This window comes from Anastrepha obliqua, chromosome 5 (genome assembly GCF_027943255.1).
Source record: "Anastrepha obliqua isolate idAnaObli1 chromosome 5, idAnaObli1_1.0, whole genome shotgun sequence".
In the NCBI taxonomy this organism is placed as follows: Eukaryota; Metazoa; Arthropoda; class Insecta; order Diptera; family Tephritidae; genus Anastrepha; species Anastrepha obliqua.
In genome coordinates, this window is record NC_072896.1 from 17,414,757 (window position 1) to 17,437,315 (window position 22,559).

Below are 22,559 nucleotides of genomic sequence, written 5' to 3' on the forward strand. Positions count from 1 at the left end.
TTCTGTTTTTTTTTTGTTTTTGTTTTTTTTTTTTGCTTTTTTGGTTTTGATTTGTTTTTGAAGTGAAAACTTCTTTAGAATCGTTGGGAGTGATTTGAGGAAAAGTGAAACGAAAAAAGCGACCAACTTGGCTACGAAGCGTTATATTATATGTTGATATAAAAGTAGCGACGAACTAAATAAAAATGACTTTTATTTTTTCTTGTGATTCGAACCAAGGATTTTGGATCGGAAGCTCACATTGCTAGTCGCTCGGCTACCGCGCCATGCTGTCGTCGCTGGCCTAAAAGTTATTTAGTTACGAAGCCTTATATTATATGTTGATATAAATAATTTTTGTGAGCGTGTAATTCTCAAAAGGTTTATTAGGTTTATTATTTAAAATGTATTGACTAGGTAGTGTGGTTATCAGCTTAACATCTGATAGATCCTCCATCGGAGGACAACAAATGTTAAACTGATTTTTGGAAATGGGCGGAGTGTTTTAGGGGCTTGCTCCACCTCTGCCACGGGTTGACCCGGTATTGCAGTACCGCCGGGATTTCAGCCTTGAATAAATACAAGAAGAAATATACTAATACATTTAGCTTTGGTGGGAAGAGACATAAATTTTTATATGAATACATGTAGACGAAAATGGATTTTTTTTTTTTTTTGAAATTTGCATTGTAGGACATTTCTGATTATTTATTGAAAACAGTTTTTTGGTTTAGATACTGAAAGTCAGTTTAAGTGAATCGGTATAAATATTTCGTACATTAATTTTTGTGAGCGTGTAATTCTTAAAAGGTTTATTAGAAAATCTATTGAAGTAGGTAGTGTGGTATCTGTTCCTATCAGCTTAACATCTGATAGATCCTCCATCGGAGGACAACAAATGTTAAACTAAGTTTTGGAAATGGGCGGAGTGTTTTAGGGGCTTGCTCTCCACCTCTGCCACGGGTTGGCCCGGTATTGCAGTACCGCCGGGATTCCAGCCTTGAATAAATACAAGAAGAAATATACTAATAATAGGACTATGAATAAGTTCGTGCGGTTTTACAACAGATGGCGTAACTTGATTATTATTCCATCGATCCACATTTCCAAACATTCATTGGAGAGCTACTGTCGTAAGGCACAAACGTCAGTATAAGTTTTTTATTTGAAGCGTAAACAACAATATTTTTACCACACTTGAAAATGTCGAATTTCGTGCCAAATAATGTGTTTTTGCGGGGAATTCTTCTTCATTATTTTAATATGAAGAAAAAAGCAGCCGAAAGTCATCGTATCTTGGTGGAAGTTTATGGTGAGCATGCTCTAGCTGAGCGAACGTGCCAGAAGTGGTTTGCACGCTTTAAAAGTGGTGATTTTGGCTTGGAAGACGAAGAACGCGAGGGTGCGCCGCCAAAGTTCATGGATACCGAATTGGAGGAATTGCTCGATCAAGATCCGGCTCAAACGCAAGAAGAGGTTGCAAAAACTTTGGGAGTTGATCAATCAACCATTTCCAAACGTTTAAAAGCCATGGGAATGATCCGAAAGGTAGGCCATTGGGTGCCGTATGAATTGAAGCCAAGAGACGTTGAACGCCGTTTTATGGCATGCGAACAACTGCTTCAACGGCACAAAAGAAAGGGTTTTTTGCATCGAATTGTGACTGGCGATGAAAAGTGGGTCCATTACGACAATCCAAAACGTCGGGCAACGTATGGATACCCTGGCCATGCTTCAACATCGACGTCGGCGCAGAATATTCATGGCCTGAAGGTTATGCTGTGTATCTGGTGGGACCAGCTGGGTGTTGTGTATTATGAGCTACTGAAACCGAATGAAACGATTACGGGGGATGTCTACCGACGACAATTGATGCGTTTGAGCCGAGCACTGCGAGAAAAACGGCCGCAATACGCCGATAGACACGACAAAGTTATTTTGCAACATGACAATGCTCGGCCACATGTTGCACAAGTGGTCAAAACATACTTAGAAACGCTCAAATGGGATGTCCTACCCCACCCGCCGTATAGTCCAGACCTTGCGCCATCCGATTACTATCTCTTCCGATCGATGCAACATGGCCTGGCTGACCAGCACTTCCGTAATTACGATGAAGTCAAAAAATGGATCGATTCGTGGATTGCGGCAAAACCGACCGAATTTTTCACAAAGGGAATCCGTGAATTGCCAGAAAGATGGGAAAAAGTAGTAGTAAGCGATGGACAATACTTTGAATATTAAATTTGTAACCATTTTACGTCAATAAAGTTTCAAATTTCGAAAAAAACCGCACGAACTTATTCATAGTCCTATTACATTTAGCTTTGGTGGGAAGAGACATAAATTTTTATATGAATACAAGTAGACGAAAATGGAAGAAATTTGTAAGTCTGTTTCTTCGGTCCGTTTGGGTATTTTTTTTGACAACATCGAAACCAAAGCATTTGTATCATATTTTATCTATCATAAGCCACTCGTATCATTTGTTGAAATTGAAAACATTGAGGATGAATAATGATAAAATGAAGAAAATAAAATATGAACTTTATAGCAATATTATAATGAACCTATAATTATCCCGCTCCTAATGCTGCTTTCGTCTTATTCTCTCTCAGTTTGTTTTACGGAAGGTTTCACTTCTATCAAGTCTAACCGTTAGACTGGTATTTTTTTATTGAAAAGTTGACGTTACATCGGAAAAATTTAAGCAAACGATTGAAGAGGCCGACGCCAATTTTGAACCAAGAACCTGACTGCACGTTTTCGAAGATTTTTGACATACTGGACGAGAATTTGATCTCAGAATAGCGCCACTATGTCAGGCTAATCGAAATATTCTGACTTGGAAGTGCAAAAAATTCTATATTTGGATATATTTGAGATTATATTGCTCATTTGGAGCAGGCGTGTCGTAACTTGTTTTTAAATAATTGTGCAGGAATGCCCACCAGTTCTTTTTTATGCTAATTTCTGGAGCTATCTATTAACACAATTTCATTAGATAAAAATGTTAGTTGGAATTTTTAGCGGCGTTTTTCTCCAGTTTTTGATTTTTTGTATTATATTATGGTGTTTTTTCATTCTTTCATTTCTTCTCCTTGATTAGCGCGATAACCGCTAAAGCGTGCCAGTCTTTGCTTTCTCGTGCTAACCGGCGCCAGTTTGCCACACCAAGAGAAGCCAAGTCATTCTCCGCCTGATCTTTCTAACGCAGAGGATGCTTTCCTCTTCCTCTGCTGCTACCAGCTGGTGCCGCAACGAATACTTTCAGAGCCAGAGCGTTTGTATCCATTCGGACGACATGACCCAGCCAACGTAGCCGCTGGAACTTTATTCGCTGAGCTGTGTTTATGTCGTCGTAAAGCTCAAGCACTCATTGTTCCTGTTTGATTTATCACACCACAATTAAAGGAGTGTTCACAATTGTAGTAATTTTTAAGACCTTGCATTAGGATTTATTGTTGAAATGGATAATGTATCACAAATCTGGCATCACACATATTACTTAGACTTAAATGTCATTTATGTCAATTCATTAAATACACATTTTTTCACTTTGTGGTTGTTCAAATAATAAAGAACACGTTCGAACAAGACTCTGCGATATTTTTAATAGGTTATGGGCCCAGCACGCTTCCACTGCGCCTGGATAGTTCCCCTTTAACCACAACTGCGAAACAAAGAAAAGATCTTGACAACAGAAGAAAATAAAAATCCATAGAAACGAAAAAAGAAAAAAAAAAACGTGAAGTGCAAACTGAAAAATGAGTTTTTCGGCAATTAATATTGAACGTCTGAATAAAGAAAATTTTGATACCTGGAAAATACAGGTTGAGGCCATTTTAATAAAAAATGGGACGTGGAAATACGTGAATGGCAGCTGTATAAAACCAGAAGCGCCACCCGAAGCAGTGAACGAATGGATAGATAGCGATGCCAAAGCAAGGTCAGATTTGGTATTATCAATCTCTCCAACCGAATTACAGCAAATTAAACAATGTCGTACATCGAAGGATATTTGGGATAAACTTCATTCGGTATATCAATCCCGCGGACCAGCACGTCAAGCAATGTTGCTCAAATCGCTCATATTGCACAAAATGACACCCGGTGATGATATGCACGAACATTTGCGAAAATTTTTCGACATTGTTGATAAGCTTGTAGAAATGGATATGGTCGTCATAGATGAACTATTGACCATCCTGCTTTTGTATAGTATTCCTAACGAATACGAAACGTTCAGAATTGCAATTGAGACGCAAGAAAAACTACCGAAACTAGAAATGCTGAAAGTGAAATTATTAGAGGAGTTCGAAGCACGGAAACGACATGAAGAAGCAGATCCCGAAGACGTATTGTATGCGAATAGACGTAACTTAAATAAAAGCAGAGGTCGACCACCAAACACAGCAAGGGAAGATCAACAGAAACAATCTTTCAAATACGCTTGTCACACATGCGGAAAGATAGGCCACAAAGCAAGAGATTGTAAATCCAAAAATTTCAAGCACAGAAAGCCACAACAGAGGCAAGAACAAAACCATTCGTCGTGCAAAGTTGAAGAAATCGTTTTAGGTGCAAGCAGCGTAAATATGAGTGGCAGATGGTGTCTAGATTCAGGGGCATCGTCGCACATGTGTGCATTGCGTGAAAAATTTCGACATTTTAAAACCTTAAACGGCAAAACGTTAGCGTTAGCGAATGAGAGCTTTACGAAAATAGAAGGGCGCGGAATAGTGGAAATCAAATCGAATACCGGTTGTAATGTTACACTTAACGAAACATTATATGTGCCGGACCTCCGAACAAATTTGTTGTCAGTGCCAAAAATGACTCAGCATGGTCTTGAAGTGACATTTACCGGAAACAAAGCTATTGTAAAAAATGCTTCGACAGGCGCAAGAATCTTCGTTGCGGAGCGAAAAGAGAATCTGTATTACGTTGAAGAACCCTTTGAATTTACAGCGATCGCCAACATGAAACCAACATCACTTCAAGATTGGCACGAAGCCTTTGGCCATTTAAACGAAAGAGATCTAAAGGCAGTTATTGACAAGAAAAAAGTTATTGGAATAAACGCAAATACGAAAACAAACTTAACTTCATGCAGTACTTGTATTCAGGGAAAGCAGACACAGAAACCATTCCAGAAGTCGACTCGTGAAGCCATGGATGTTTTAGAGTTAGTACACAGTGACGTATGCGGGCCGATGAAAACGCAATCTTTTGCTGGCTCACGTTACTTTCTCACATTCATTGATGACAAGAGTCGATGGTGCGAAATTTACTTTCTAAAACATAAAAGCGAAGTTTTAGAAAAATTCAAAGAATATAAACGTTTAATGGAAAATCAATCTGGTAAGAAAATTAAATGTCTGCGAAGTGACAATGGAACTGAATACACAAGCAATGCTATGAGAAGTTTCCTCAAAGCCGAAGGTATACGACAAGAGTTTACTATCGAATACACTCCACAGCAAAATGGAGTAGCCGAACGGAAAAACCGAACCATCGTAGAAATGGCCAGATGCATGCTCATACAATCGGGACTTCCTCCAGCATATTGGGCAGAAGCTATCAATACCGCAAACTATTTACGCAATCGCTGTCCGTCACAAAGTTTAAATGATGAAATTCCCTACCAAATATGGATGGGAAGGACTCCACATGTCAGCTATTTACAAAAGTTCGGCTGCACAGCGTACATGTTAGACAAAACTGCAAGTAAGTGTAAATTCAATTCGAAGTCCATAAAATGCATATTTGTAGGTTATTGCGACACGTCGAAGGGTTACCGCCTTTGGGACCCCGTAGCCAGAAAAATACGTCGAAGTAGAGACGTCGTGTTTGTCCCGCAACAGAATATAGACACATACGAAGAATTTTTAACGAAAGACATCGAAATACATTCGCAGTTAGAACAAACGAAAGAAAAGGCACCGGTAAATTTTCCCGAAAACCAACAACAACAACCCCAAACAACTGGAGATTTGGGCGTTCAAGCGCCACGAGCTCTTAAACGAGGTAGAGGCCGCCGAAAGAAAATTAAGATTAAGTCCCGCGGTAGACCACGGTTAGAATACAATATGGTACCAGTTTTCGAAATGTCATCAAGCGACGAAAATTCTACCAGTGATCCGGAAGCGGTTCTCGAAAATGAACATCACAGTACAGCATTAGCCCATAGTACCGACCCAGAAACCAGTAAAGAAGCCCTCTCAAGTCCTGAAGCAACCGAATGGAAGAAAGCCATGATAAAAGAATACCGAACGCTTATGTCAAATAACACTTGGGAAATCGTAGATCGACCGGTTGGGAAGAAGATTGTCCAATCTAAGTGGGCTTTTCGAACTAAATACAAATCAGATGGCAGTGTTGACACCAGAAAAGCTAGACTGGTAGCAAAAGGATTCACTCAAAGGGCTGGAATTGATTATAATGAAACCTTTGCACCTGTCGCTAGGCTAAACACCATACGGCTGCTAATGGCTTTTTCAGCAGAAATGGGTTTAGAGGTCCACCAGCTCGATTTTGTAAGCGCATATTTAAACGGAACTGTAGAAAACGAAATATACATGACTTTGCCCAGCGATTTGCATGAGATATTGAGCGATGCTGAAGCATCTCAATACACGAAAGACAACGCCTGTTTATTGAAAAAAGCAATCTATGGCTTAAAGCAGTCGGGTAGATTGTGGTACCAAAAGCTAGATCAGAAGCTACAAAATATGAACATGACAGCATCGAAATGTGATCCGTGTTTATATATGTACAGAAGCAAAAGCACTATTGCTCTTATTGCCATATATGTTGACGACATAATCGTAGCGTCGAACAACAAGCAAAAATTAGAAGAAATAAAAAATGAACTGGCATCTACTTTTGAAATGAAGGATTTAGGCCCGATAAAGTTTTGCCTCGGGATTGAATTTAATCAATGTATAAACACAAAAACTATTACAATGTGTCAATCGAAATACGTAAGTCAATTACTGAAAAAATTTAACATGGAAGAATGCAAACCGGTCGCCACACCTGCAAACGCAAGCATAAAGCTGTCTAAGGCAATGTCTCCGAAAACCGAAGAAGAACGTAATTCTGCAAGCAAACTGCCATTCCAGAATCTAGTTGGCTCACTAATGTACTTGGCTGTTTCAACAAGGCCAGATATCGCACACATCGTAAGCGTATTGAGTCAATTTAACACCAACTTCGGAAGTGCACACTGGGTGGCAGCAAAGCGAGTATTGCGCTATTTAAAAGGTACACCGAATCTTGGAATGACTTTCACTTCAACCAAAAACAGGACCTTAGAAGGATTCGCCGATGCCGATTGGGGGTCAAATATTGACGATAGAAGATCATATACCGGGTTCACATTTAAATTAGCGAACGGAGCAATAAGTTGGGAGTCCCGAAAACAGCGTACAGTGGCTATGTCAAGCACCGAAGCTGAGTACATGGCGCTTTCTGATTCAACCAAAGAAGCAATACACCTGAAGAGGTTAGTCAGCGAAATAACCGGCGAAGACAGAACAGTAATCATCTACAATGACAACCAAGGCGCCGGTAAGCTAAGCAAAAATCCGATTTTCCATAACCGCACCAAACACGTCGATATACGTCATCACTTTGTCCGTGAAGCTGTTGAAAAAAAAGACGTTATTATAAAATATATTAGCACTGAAGAGATGCCAGCGGACGTTTTGACAAAAAGTTTGTCAGCAACCAAGCACATTCATTGTATTCAAAATCTCGGAATGAAACTGATTTAAGATTTATATTTCGGGAATATGTACTTAATTTAATTACTAATTTAACACACTTGAGTATTTATAAAATAAATTTGTAAGCGATGTCAGATTTGAGGGAAAGTGTTGAAATGGATAATGTATCACAAATCTGGCATCACACATATTACTTAGACTTAAATGTCATTTATGTCAATTCATTAAATACACATTTTTTCACTTTGTGGTTGTTCAAATAATAAAGAACACGTTCGAACAAGACTCTGCGATATTTTTAATATTTATAATAGGCCTCTTCGATTCGGAGAATAGATGAAGCGACTGGTATAAATAAAAATATGTTGGCAACACTGGAAAAGAGCTGCTAAAAACTACATTTGCTTGGAAGCACTTAACGATTACTAGTAAGACCGCATTCATTCAGTGAAACATTTCTTGCTTCAATTCGTTACTTGGGATGCTCGTGCTCTGTAAACACCCCTCGGGTTCTCGTTCTTCTCAATGTTGTTGTTTGTCTGTAGACTAAAAACTAACAATTGTAAGGTGTGTGAACACGACGGATAAAACCAAAAGAGAATATACAATATTGAAGCAACTAAAGTCTCCCTGTATGAACGCGGTCTAATGAAATTCTCTTGATAGAGAGTTGGCAGCATTGAAAATAGTAAGTTATCAAAGTTTTATGAGTTATAACCATGCTCGCTAGTGACGAATCTTGCTCGATAACTTTGATGTTGCTCTCGCATGCAAATTTTTCGTCATGTCAGCAGAGCCCAAACTTAACGAGCAGAGAAGTGGTGAATCGAAGGCGCCTACTTTGAGACTATGTAAATCCTCTAATTATTCCAAGAGAGCTATGTATGTATGTTGAGCCTGTGTTGAAAATAATAGCAGTGCGACATATTGCACAGTTTTGAATATTCATTTATTTTATTATTTTTTTTTATTTTATTATTAGTTTTTAGAGTTATGTATGCATACTTATGTTGAAAATAATAGCAGTGCGACATTTTGCAAAGTTTTGACTATTCATTTTGTTTAATCATTTTTTTTATAAATATATAGTTCATATTACAACAGAAGCCATATATGTTAAAAAAGTCGAGAAATTTTCGTCAAAGTTTCAAACTTTTTAGCTAAAATTTTTAGAAAAAAAAATTGCTGTATAAAAACCGCAGTACCTTTTTTGGAACAAGTTGATACTGGCCCATATGGAATAATTTTAGACGAAGTGTGATTTTTTAGTAATTATTTTTTAAGCAAAAAAGGAATTTCAGAAATTAGTTCGTCAAAGTTAGCAGAGTCAAACCACGTCAAGTGGGTCCCGAATTTTCCATCAAATTCCCGATTTTAAAATCAAATGCATTTTTGGATAGAGAATTTGTCACATAATAATTGCTGTGAATAGTTTTTTTTTATTTCGCTTTTTGTTTATGTTATTAACAATTGAATTTTTTTGCATGATATTCTTGTAAAATCAATATCTCAGAAACTACAATTGATAATTTGATGAAATTTATTTCGGTTACCGAAAAATGTTTACTCTACCGATTTAACGTCCAAAGACTGTGTATTTGTTGAAACAATAATTTTTAACAATAATTTTTATGAAAAATCGCAATTATTTTTGCGTTCTTCACGCTCTAAATGGACAATATTACAGTCAGATTAAGCGCACAATGCTCACCTTTAATAATCTGTAAAAAAAACTTTGTTCATCCAATCCGTTCTGCAGATATCGAATTTTTTGTCAAACTGTGTAAAGTTTTGATGCGCAGTATAGTCTGGTGCAACGCGCCGCGCTTCGCAGATGGTCTTACATTGTCCCATGGGATCATACGCTAAAACGTGTAGCACTTAAAAAAGACATACAAAAGGATTAAGGATTCAAAAATGAGGTGTTTCATTACTAGAATTTTTATTACATACATACATCCATATCTACATGAAAACATACAAAATTTAATTAGTAATAATAGTCTCGAAACAAGATGTGTCCTCGGAGGAGATTTTATTTCGAATCTTTTTGTTACTTCCAGGTTCGAAGTGATGAAATTGCCGCGTTTTTTTATAGCTATTGCCTCATTGAAGCGTTTGGAAATTTTTTTTTCATGTGCATCATGATCTTTTTGCGAACAAAAAACAAAATCTATCGATTTAAACGCACCTTTTTTTTCGTTGATGATTTCTGCTATTATCTCTTTGACATTCATATCACTTAATTTTGAAAAACGTCGTTTTTTTATTGGCGGTTCACCAAGTTCCTATAAAATATTGTTCACCTTTTCTAATTTTAGGCCATTCTGAATTTCCTGGTTTTCAAAATTAGCTTCACTATCCGAACATTCTTCTGCATCAGAAGCAACTTCAGACTCATTGTTTTCTGCTCCTTGGTCAGCACTAGAATAAATTAATCAAAATTTTCTGTCACAAATTTTGAGAACTAATTGACTTTATTTGCCTAAATAATAACTATTCAATGCACAATATATGTATATAAATGTGAAGATTATATCCACTGGGGACTTGGACGTATATACGCTGCACTTTCAGTAACACTTCCATCTCTATATATATACTATATATACGACATGATTTGCAAACGTATTTACTGATATATTGTTTGAATTTTACATCCCAGTGAGCGGTTATTTGGAATAAATTATGACGTACGCAATTATGACCATTGTTCCCCAACGGATTGCAACACACATCAGGTCGAACCATTTTCATAACAATACAAATAATTTTTTTCTAACCTCAAAGCATAGACAACATACTAGGAATCACAGCACAATGACACTAGAAGTTGCGGCGACTGTACGACTCGGCAAAGCCATGTTCATGCAAGTTCGTTTTCGTGCGTAGTGCCTCGACTGACAAAAAATTCGATATCTTCAGAACGGATTGGATGAACAAAGTTTTTTTTTACAGATTATTAAAGGTGAGCATTGTGCGCTTAATCTGACTGTAATATTTCCATTTAGAGCGTGAAGAACGCAAAAATAATTGCGATTTTTCATAAAAATTATTGTTTCAACAAATACACAGTCTTTGAACGTTAAATCGGTAGAGTAAACATTTTTCGGTAACCGAAATAAATTTCATCAAATTATCAGTTGTAGTTTCTGAGATATTGATTTTACAAGAATATCATGCAAAAAAATTCAATTGTTAATAACATAAACAAAAAGCGAAATAAAAAAAAACTATTCACAGCAATTATTATGTGACAAATTCTCTATTCAAAAATGCATTTGATTTTAAAATCGGGAATTTGATGGAAAATTCGGGGCCCACTTGACGTGGTTTGACTCAGCATTAAAGCATGAAATATTATCCTTTTTTGACATTCCCGACTTGATGTCGACTTTTCTAACTTGTCGTTGTTACCCAATAACACTTATTTGTATTTCTAATACTCAGTGGAGATACTGAGTGGAATTGTGGCCCAATAAAACTTACTTTCTAATACTCAGTAGAGGGAGATACCGGAATTACTCGACTATCGAAACCAAAATTATAAAAATTTGAGGTTGTTTCAGAGTCGGGGATGTGTTATCATCTGGATTGCAGCTCTTCTGCTGTAATTTATTTTCCAATTGGTCCATGTTCCTAATGAAAAAAGTTTCTGCGAATGACTGCTTTAATTACTAACTGCTTTAATTACTTTATTTTAACTTATTCCAGTGTACAAGTTTAAAAACACCGTACAACTCAAAGAAAAATACTAAAGACTACAAAATAAAAAGTAAAAGAGTTACACCAGAGATAATTATACGCATAGGTGCCATACGTCATAAAAAAACAAGCAAACCGTAGCAACTCAGATAATTGAAAATAAGTTTTCACTGAGAGAAGGAGAGAGAGAGAGAGCATAGAATGCAAAAGCCGCATGTTTCGAAGGCGTACCTAATCATTTAGTTTTTAGCTTTCGTTTTCTTGTCATTCTACTTTGTTTTATTTACTATTCTTTGAGTATTTTCATTTTCTAGTGATTTTTGTAAATAGTAATTTGTTCTTCAAAACACACACAACTTTTAATGAAAAATCTGCATACAATTAACTCCAAACTACAGTGTGTCCAATTTGAATTTCATACATCGACCAAAAATCGTGAGTTAACAAGGTGCTTCATAGGTGCTGCAGCTCTGAGTGATACAATAAAGTTAAAATCATGGCGATTGCTTAGTTTCCGTCAAATATGTCTGTTTGAATAGAAGGGAGAACTTAATCTGCGTGACATTATAATAGGTGTCGGTATCCACATACAACCAGCAACTTCAACCTAACCTAACACATTTCCATCGAACAAGTGAAAATCATATTTCACTAAATGTCTACGCATTGGATGATATCAGTACCCTTGTATAACACGACAAGCTGATGATTTGAGCTTTTGCGATACACCTCGCCCTAACGACCTGGGTCGAAATAGTTCGAAGACTCCAAAGGCAGCCCAATTAGTATTTTCATAGTCCAAAGCATCCAAATGGGCTGTCTTACCAATTTAATGAGGGGTTAACTGCGTTATTGCATGCAAATTGCATCAAAATCTTCGAATACTACTACACGTAGAACTTTCTACGACTTGCTCGAATAAATCACTTTTCTAGTCATAAGCCCTTAAATTCGTTGCACTGCATAGCCACACCCAAACAAACACCTGGCGGTACCCCATTCCAACGTGGCACATAGTTTTTGTACCAATTTGCATTGAATGTGCCACCGCCATTCATGCCACATGCCATGTGTATGCCACACGCGCCATATGTATGCACGCATACGAATGTAAATAGAGGGCCGGAAAAGAAATAGGTCAAATAAAACTATTTTAAATGTATGGAAGAAAAGAAATGAAACTAAACAAAAATGCTGGAAGGAAGAGTGCAGCTTGGTAGCGGCAGCGACAGCTTTCCTACGAAACACAAAGGTATCCAGAATAGAAGAGAATATCAATGAATTCTAGAGAAAAACTTCAGCCTAAATAATTTGATCGGCATCGTGCTGATATGAAACAACTGTGCATTGAGGTCTACAGGACGTAAATCTATTTTTTGGAATGTTGTACAAATTCTGATTTTTTATGTATATTTGGCTGGTGTCTGCGGCTTCGCTGGCGTATAAAATGAAATACATTTAAAGGGTTAGCGGTAGTCAGAGGCCCGTAAAAATTATGATTTTCAATCATTTGTGTTTGTTAGTCGGTGGCTTTATTTAACAAAAATAAAAACATAACAGTAATACATCATGTTTTCACTTGAATTTAGCAAAATTTAAAAAAAAAAAATAATAATAATAATAATTGTAAAAGTTATCGCTGTTTGTGTGGAGCCTAAATAATTTGATCGGCATCGAAGAGGTCCCTTGCGGTGATCATCACAAGTCCTGGGAGATTCATCTCAAACCAATCGAAGAAGATAAATTAGTTTTATTAATGGATAAACTTGTGCCTGATAGAAGCTTTTTTTTCAAAATTTTCAACAATATGGCGTCCTCAGGAATAATTTTTCAGATTTTCGAGAAAAAAAACCAACAACTAATGTTTAAAAAAATTGAAATTTTCGGAAAAAAAATCCTTCGATCAAGCACAAGTTTTTCAAAAGCAGTATACATTTTATTGAAATTTACCAAGCGGTTTTTAAGTAACCAGTTCAAAAAATATAGTTTTGAGAAAAACGCTTTTAAAGTTTTGCTATCGATTTATGTAGAGTTATACGAATTATTTAATTACTTACTCTATCTCATCTATTCCTGGGCCATATAATAGTTCATCATCCGTCGAAGCAGCTTCCAAAATATCGATTTGCTGTTGTCTACGTAGCATTCTACCTTCTCGAATTGTTTGAAAATTCTGACTACCCCTTAATAAAACCACTACCAACATTAAATTCTTGAAACGGAAGGATGAACAATTTTTGTTGTAAGTTTTTTATTTTTTATTTTAAAGGATGCATGTCCATGTATTTATTAAAGTGCTTACTTGTACGCAATATTGTTAGTTTGGGAACAAAGAATGTTTTATTCGCCGTGGGAAAAGCAGTCAGTACCCAGACCAATCAGAGAATTGAAAAAATATTTACCTAAAAAACCTGCTCTGATTTTAGCTAAAGCTGGCCAATTGCAAAGGAAATGCTCAACTCTTTCTTCTCCTTCCTCATCTCTACATCCTCATCATCATAGCATCACATTTCGGGGTGAACCATTGCTTCCGTTACAATTCGCCTCCTCGTCACTCGGGCATCAACTTTTCGTTTGATATTATCGTTGATATCGTTTTCTCGGCCCATATCTCCAAAGTCGCCTTCAATGTCATCTCTCCATCGCTTTCTCAGCCAGCCTTTTCTTCTGTCGCCTTGTGTTGTGGATTTGTTTCGAAGATCCTTTTTAGAGTTCTATTGTTGCTCATTCGTAAAATGTGACCGTACCATCGAATCCTTTGTTCTTTGATGTACCCGATTAGATTTGCGCCCCTGATAAATGTGTCTAACTCGTTGTTGTATCGAATACGGTAAGTACCGCCTTCAATTCGTACAAGTCCATATATATTTCATAGAATCTTTCTTTCAAAACGATTTAACTGGTCGGTTTCATTGGATTTCAGAACCCAGACTTCGCACCCGTATGTGAGTGTAGGTCTAATGACAGTTTTGTAAATTCGTCCTCACCTCTACAACTTACACAATATTCATGGGAGAAAAGTCCGAGTCTCAAGAAATGCCTGCCAAATAGCCAATGACCAGTTATACAAACCACGACCTTCGATAAATTCTCTCTTGAAAGGCTAAGCAGTTTCTTTGTCTTCTTCTTATTTATTTCGGCCATAATAATCTAAATAGCAGTTTTCTTACGGAACTGTCTGACGTGGGCATAGGAGCAATCCTACGCTTCATAAGAGCTGCAAAATGTTACCGCGAAGAAAAATAAATGAGGTTCTCGTGTTGCACAGTGGCATGACAATGGACCTGTAGGGTCTAAGTGTGTTTGCCGTACAGACACTACCACCATAATCTAACCTAACCTAACCTAAATACCCACATACATATGTGAATAAAGTCCATGCGTTGAAAGGAGTACAAAATCATATTACTCCAAAATTCTGATGGAATGTGGGATGGCTAAATTCATCAGCACTGCCAGTCAGATGTTTAGGAATAAGACGATCAGATTTCTCATAAGGAATCCTTAAGTGGCGGCCGCAATAGCCGAAGACTTAGTGCGTGACTACCATTCGGGAGTGCGTAGGTGCGAATCTCCGTGCATGAAACAATAAAATAATAGACAAAGTTTTTTCTCACCCCTCGGCAGGGGGTGTGTATTTCTGCCATGAAAAAGTTCCTTATAAAAAACATTTTCCGCTCGGAGTTGGCTTAAAACTGTAGGTCCCTCTATTTGTGGAACAACATCAATACGCATGCCACAAATAGGAGGAGTAGCTCGGCCAAACATCTAACAGAAGTATGCGCGCCAATTATTTGTTTATTTTATTTTTAATTGATTTTTTTTTTTGTTTTTTGTTTTTTTTGAAGATACGACTAAGCATTGTAGTTTTTCGTTTTAATGGCATAAAATAAAACATACACCATGATTTTTGCGGTTTCTTGCTGGACAGTCGGAGGATCAACTGTCGTGGGAACATCGCATCTGCATTAGCATTGCAGATTTCTTGTTGGGAAGCATATCTACGCACACACACACACACACATAGTTAAAATGTCAACGAGCATGTGAAATTCCATTTAAAGGCATCACTTATTCATCGACCAAAATTTGCATAAAAAATTAAAAAACCAAAAAACTAAAAACGTGCACACCCATATCAAATATTTTGAATTTATTGCGTTAATAAATCAATTACATACGGCGAATGCAAAAGTGCGCACTTACTCATACGCTTACAAACACAAACACAAAACGTATGTACTTTCAAATATTTTGGCGGTTATTTTGGGTACCCTCCAGGTCCACGGTCAGTAATGTGGCGCTGCCCCAACAGTGCTTTGACTTCGGCCAATAGAGCCTTACGTATTCGCCAAGCAAAGTAAGTTTCAATGAAAACGTGCGAAACGTGATTTTAAGGCAGGAAAAGAAAACAATAAAAACAATCATACAAAAAAGGAGCTAAGTAAATATGTATGCAGTATTCGACAGCTTTTGTGCTAGTTACGCAAGCACTGCGGCAGCCAAATATAATATATGCGGCATCCTACTTTTAACTAAGAGGAGCGAAAAATGTGGAGTTTGATTAAAATGCCATAGGAAAGTGTAAGTAATTCTGAGTTGAAATGTGTGAGTGTGCAATGCACGTATGCGCGCGTTTTTTTTTATCCGCATAATCTATTGCAAGTGCATTTACGCTGCTTTAGAAGTGTGTGCTAAAATATTAATACGGAGGTCGTTTGAAAAGTCCGTGCAAAAATAAAAACTACTTAAACCTTAATTTCTTAATTTTTGAACATAGTCTCCTTTTTGGCTTATAAACTTCGTCCAACGCCGTTCTAGTTTGTTGATCCCTTCCGAATGATAGGATTTGTCCAAGTCTTCGTTTCTGCAATCACCTCCTCGTTTGAATAAAATCTTTTTCCCGCCAGCCATTTCTTCAAATTGGGGAACAAATAGTAGTCCGAGGGAGGCAAGGGGTCTAAGAAAGCCAAGTGTGCAGAACAGGGGAGATGTGAAATAAATTGGAATCCTATTTCCATTATTTTTGTGACCACAACTGCTGAGCCGTTAGCTGGTGCATCGTCGTAATGGAAAAGAAAAATCATTCGACTTCCTCGATTCAAACGATTGCCAAACACAAAGAAATAGACTGATCTGGCTGAAACTTAATGTGTGTTCTTCCGAGGGATGCGACTAACTTAACATAACCTCGATACGTGCCAGTAGCAGACTTTTCCAACGAGCCTCGTTTCAATGTAGAAATGCAAGAAAGCGCAACGTGGATGAAATGTTTTTTTTTTTTTTTTTTTGAAAAAAAGTAAGCAAAAGCAGCTTCAGCTCGTTAGCGTAACAGCACTAAAGCATTACTCATGAGTCATAAGCCACGCCAAAATTTAAAACCTAATCTCTGACCATGCAAACAGTTGATTTATAGCGTGAAAATTGTGGGAGGTTGTGATGAGAAGCTTAGTTAAAAAAATTTCGAGTAGAAAAGTACAGTAAATGAAACAGTTATAAAGCGCATACCCATGAAGCAATAATTAAAGGTGATGCAAGATGTCTAATTGTCACCCTGTGTCGGTTATCTTGAGCTACTTAATAAATCCACGAAAAGCTACTTTTTATTTCAGAGCAAATTCTAAAAAAAAATGCTCAAAAGCATACAAATCAAAACCTTTACTAGAAAAGTTAGCAGGCAATATATATATAATATGTTATATTATGAACTACAGGGTCCGGCACTCGAAGTGTAACCAGTTAAAAAGGCCAAACGTTTAGTTTGAAAAATTACTCTTATTTAATTCAAAGTAAAAAATGTGTGAAAATAATACAAAATTAAGAATCAATTTAACTTTTGTTCGATATGTCCACCTTTCTTTTGCCTTGACTATGCCCTTGAGACGGTCCAGAAACGAATCGCAAGCAGCCCGAATGTGACTTGCAAGTATTTTGTCCCACTCGCGTACAATGGCTTTTTTCAGCACCTCGAGACTGGTGAATGTTTTAGATCGGACAGTGCTCTCCAAAATGGCCCAAAGAAAATAATCCAATGGATTCGCGTCTGGTGAATATGAGAGCCATTGTGTGGACGTTATTAAGTTCAAAACGTTGTTTTTTAGCCATTCTTGGTTCACTCGAGCGTTGTGAGACAATGCCGAGTCCTGTTGAAATGTCCATGGTCTGCCACCAAAATGTTCGTCTGGGCCACGGCCTCAAAGCAACCTCCAGAATCCTTTGCCGATAATATTTCGAATTTGCCTTGACGCCAGGCTCGCCATCTGCGGTTAGAGCGGCCCAAACCATTACCTGAGGTGGTTGCTGCCTCCTGGTGACCAATCGATGACTCAAATTCTCGTATGACGGTTGGTCAAATAAACCCTATCGTTTTGGGAGTTTACGAATTGCTCAATTTGAAATATTTTCTCGCCAGAAAACACAATGTTCGCAAATTGACCGCTTTCGGCCAAGCGAAGCAACTACTTCGCTCTCTCAAGTCTGACTTGTTGTTGCTTTGGTGTGAGATCATGCACCTTTTGGAACTTGTAAGGCTTGATTTTGAGATAATTTTTCAGTATGCGGCGGATACTGCGGTCAGATATTTTCAGTCCTTTCGCCATTTGATTGACACTTCGTCGGGGATTTCGTTCAAGTTGCTTTTTCGCTTTTTGAACCATTTCACGTAACGTTGCAGTCTTTTGATGACCACCTCCTTGACGTTTCGCGATGCTACCAGTATCATTGTAAGGAGTAATGGTGCGATAAGCAACAACTGTATTTACTTTAAGGTGCTCGAGCTCACGAACAATCGCTGGTTGTGATTTTCCAGTCAAATATAATGCAATCACACTATGACGTTTGAAATCCATTACTGATTTTTTTTTTTCGCGTGTACTCTCGGCAAAATGCTTCCGCGCGCTTGTAAACAATACTCTGGACTGTCATTTAGTCATACTCTGGACTGGCGTTGGTTACACTTCGAGTGCCAGACCGTGTATATTTTTATAAAAAAGGAAAAATATATATGTAAATAAATAGTCAATATATATGTAGTTTTTGTTGTGCTATGAAATATATTTTTCCAAAAAAAAATTAATTAATAGTTGAAACTTTGCAATATGTCGCGCTCCTATTATTTTGGCCGTAACTGTACATTGGAGAACGCATTTAAAAATGTTCCTTTATTTATTTATTATATTTATTTAGTTATTTATTTATTTAATTATTATTTATTTATTATAAAATAATTTATTTATTATTTGTTTATTTATTTATTTATTATTTATTTATTTATTTATCATTTATTTTTTATTTAATATATTATTTATTTATTAATTTATTTATTATGTGTTTATTCAATATTATTTATTGTCCCGCTTGATTTATTTGGTCTTAAAGTTTGCTCTCTCTAATAATCAAAAATAATTTAAAAATTATACAAGTTTTCTATCGCATTTTTTAAAATAAACCAGCTAAATAGCCCACTCTTTATATGCATTTAACCAGTTAGTTTCTTTCCACAAAGCTTTCAATTTTCTAAATGGCTTAAACTCGCCACCTTTTGCGGAAACGTCCATAATACCATTATTCCAATCCATTTTCGTTTGCTAAAATTAAATTTTCGCTTCAAGCCTAAAAAATTGTGTGTGCCAACCTTATGCCTGGCTCACATATATACTAGTACATATACCTCTGTGTATATTGATAGTGGAAGAAAAAAACCATTCGCAAGCCTCAAAACCTTTTCGCCACTGCTTTCATACCCACTTGCGGTTAGTAGCCAAGCGCTAACTAAAGTGTGAAAAAATCACCGGTGCTTAAAGAAAATTCTCACCTATCTCCCTTCGCTTACGGTTGGTGAACAAGCCCTGGGTGCGTCTTTTCCACTAAAAAATTGGGTGAAATTTCTAAATTGCCACAAACCTGGAGGGCTGATTATCCGGAGCATCGTGACTTTCCGAGAGGTATCCCCGTTTGCTGGGATGAGTGTGGTCGGATGTGGTGGTGGTGATGGCGGCTACTACTATTTGCTATATACTTTGTGCTTATTTTCTTTTACTTTAGTTTTCTTTCTTAACTCATCCTCTTGCTGCATTTTTTCGAATCCGCCATTTTAAGGTGCGACCACCGAACAGAAAGCCATTGGTTGGTTAGTAAATGTTATTAAAGTGCAAATTAGGACACTATGGCAAACTCATGCAATGAGTTTAGAGAGTGAGAGGCACTTCGAAAAGTGTGTGTGTGTGGATGTATGTATTCTTTAGGTGCGCAAGCCATTTAATGCTGGTTTTTGTATTTTCGTTCAGTTCGTTGGTCTAATTTTGTAGCAGTGCCACCAAAGTCACCCAGCAGACGTTATACGCCTAAAAAGGTGTGTCGTCCGCAAAATCATTTGTGAACAGTAACATGTCAGAGTAGGCTAAGGATGCCCTGGAGTCTAGTAACTAGTGCGAAAATGGCGTCATATAATTTCGCGTTTATTAAAGTAAGAACCGGCACTCAAACCGGCTCAAATTGTGAATATACATAATATACTATAGGAGTATATGTGTTAGTGTGGTTCATTTTAGAAGTCGAGTATTTTTTTAGAATAATTGTCTTGGACAGATAGTTTTTATGAAAAGCTTTTTTTTTTTCAGAGAACTAACTACTACTCTATTGGAGGATTTGTAATTTTTGCAAATAGCCTCGTACGTCAATCATATTTGTATACACAGACAGTAAATACAGATAAGCAACGGAGCGCTTGAGGGTTAAAGATTTGCACAACTCAAAATTCATTTTTTATTTAGTAAAAAAGTTATTCAAAAACAAAATTTGATAATTAATTTTAATTTTAATAATTAATTGTTTGGTATAATTATGTGGTTTTAACGGAAAATAGAGAAAGTGAAATGAATGAATTAGTTAGGAAAAATTCAGAGACTTATTTATGCCATTTTTTTTAATATTCATGCCTTTAGTTTGAAAAAAAATTCTAGCTCCAATATAAAAAATTGAGCCAAGTCAAAAACATGCCGCTCAGAAAGGACATCGGTTTGTAACAAAGTTTCTCATATAAGTGAAGAATTTACCTAAAAAAAATATATGTAAATAATAATTTTAGAAAATGAAGAGCAAAAATTGATTAAATTTCATGTGATAATATAATTCCACAAAATAACCATACGAGGTGTGTTAAAAAAATATCGTGAATTTTGTGTTTTTTTCAAAAATTATTTATTTATTCATTAATATCTATTTTGTCCCTTTCAAAGTAATCCCCATGAGCTATTGTGCACTTGTGCCAACGTTTTTTCCAATCTTCGAAGCGCTTCAAAAAATCTTTTTTTTATCTTGTCCTCCTTCGATGCCGTCTTTATCTCGTCAATCGTAGCGTAGCGTCGTCCTTTCATGAGCCTCTTCAGTTTCGGCAACAAGAAAAAGTCACAGGGGGCTAGATCGAGGAATACGGTGGCTGTGCATCATTAGTGTGTTGTTTTTGGCCAAACAGTCACGCACAAGCAACAATGTATGAGCAGGGGCGTTGTCGTGATGCAAGAGCCAATTTTTGTTCTTCCACAAATCCGGGGGTTTCTGGCGGATTGCTTCACGCAAATTGCGTATAATTTGCAGGTAATATTCCTTGTTGACCGTTTTACCCTGTGGCAAGAACGCATGATGCACAACGCCCCTGAAATCGAAGAAAACGGTAAGCAAAACTTTTACATTCGACCGCACTTGGCGCACTTTTTTTGGTCTTGGTTCGTGCGGCAGCTTCCATTGAGATGATTGAGCTTTGGTTTCCACGTCATAGCCATAAAACCACGATTGGTCACCAGTTATGACTCTTTGGAGCAAATTTGGGTCGTCGCGGACAGAGTCCAACATCTCATTAGCAATGTTCATGCGATGCTGCTTTTGGTCAAAATTTAGCAGTTTTGGTATGAATTTTGCGGCTACCCGTCTCATGCCCAAATCATTGCAAAAATCGAATGGTACGAGCCAATCGATATGTCTAGGTCCTCAGCAATTTCTCTAATTCTTTACTTCATCAATTTTTTCGTCTGTTGTTGAAGTGTTCGGGCGTCCGGCGCGCTTTTCGTCGTTCACATCTTCTCGGCCTTCTGAGAATATTTTGTACCACCGATAAACGTTGCTTTGGTCCAAAGTAGCTTCTCCGTACGACACAGTCAACATTCGGAATGCATCCGCGCACTTAATTTCGTTTTTCACACAAAATTTTATACAGGTTCTTTGATCATTCTTTTTGAATAGATAAAAATCGAAAACGAGCCGAAACACGTGGAAGCGAAGCAGCTGTCAACAATTAACTGAGCATTCAAAATGACCGAACTCGACGGCATGATTGAGAGACATGAGTACCAACATATCGCCACAAAAAAAATCGAAATTCGAATATGCGTAACCTGCGAAAGTTCAAAATTCGCGATACTTTTTGAACACACCTCGTATACCAATCCCATAAAATTATTCGCGAAATTTATAGAGCACTGGTGGGGCATAATCGGTCCTTATTTCTTTCAACGGAGCTGCCATTGCGGTAAATGGCGAGTGCTATCGAGCCATGCTGACTGAATTTTTGTTTACATTACATTTTACAATAAGGGGTTGGGGGGAGTCAGAGGCCCGAAAAAATTATCTTTTTTTTTTTGCTAGTCAATTGTTTTATTTTACAAAAATAAAAACATAACATTAAGATATCATGTTTCGACTTGACTTTAGCAAAATTTCAGAAAAAAAAAATTGTAAAACTTATCGCTGTTTGTGTGGAGCCCGTTTCTCCAAAAGTCCCTTGCGGTGATCATCACAAGTCCTTGGAGATTCATCTAAAATCAATCGGACAAGAGAATTTAGCTTTATTAATAGATATTTTTGTGCCTGATCGAAGTTTTTTTTTTAAATTAACAATATGGATGCCTCAAGAAATATTTTTCAGATTTTCGAGAAAAAAATCGACAGTTAATTCTTAAAAAAAAAAATCGAAATTTTTGAAAAAAAAATCCTTCGATCAGGCACAAGTTTTTTATGTTTTTCAAAAGCCGTATAAATTTTATTGAAATCTACCAAGCGGTTTTTAAGTTACAATGATCACCAGTTCAAAAAAACATAGTTTTGAAAAAAACGCATTTAAAGTTTTGCTACTGCGTCTCAAACGCTCCG

The 22,559-nt window shown here is 37.0% G+C and overlaps 1 protein-coding gene and 2 pseudogenes across 4 annotated transcripts in view; all 3 read left to right on the forward strand.

Moving 5' to 3' along the window:
• The window catches only part of LOC129247007 (serine/threonine-protein kinase GL21140), a 132,920-nt gene that overhangs the window by 76,954 nt on the left and 33,407 nt on the right, over window positions 1-22,559 (forward strand). The window lies entirely within an intron of this gene.
• Window positions 374-557, forward strand: LOC129249519 (U2 spliceosomal RNA; annotated as a pseudogene).
• LOC129249655 (U2 spliceosomal RNA) lies at window positions 800-987 on the forward strand (annotated as a pseudogene).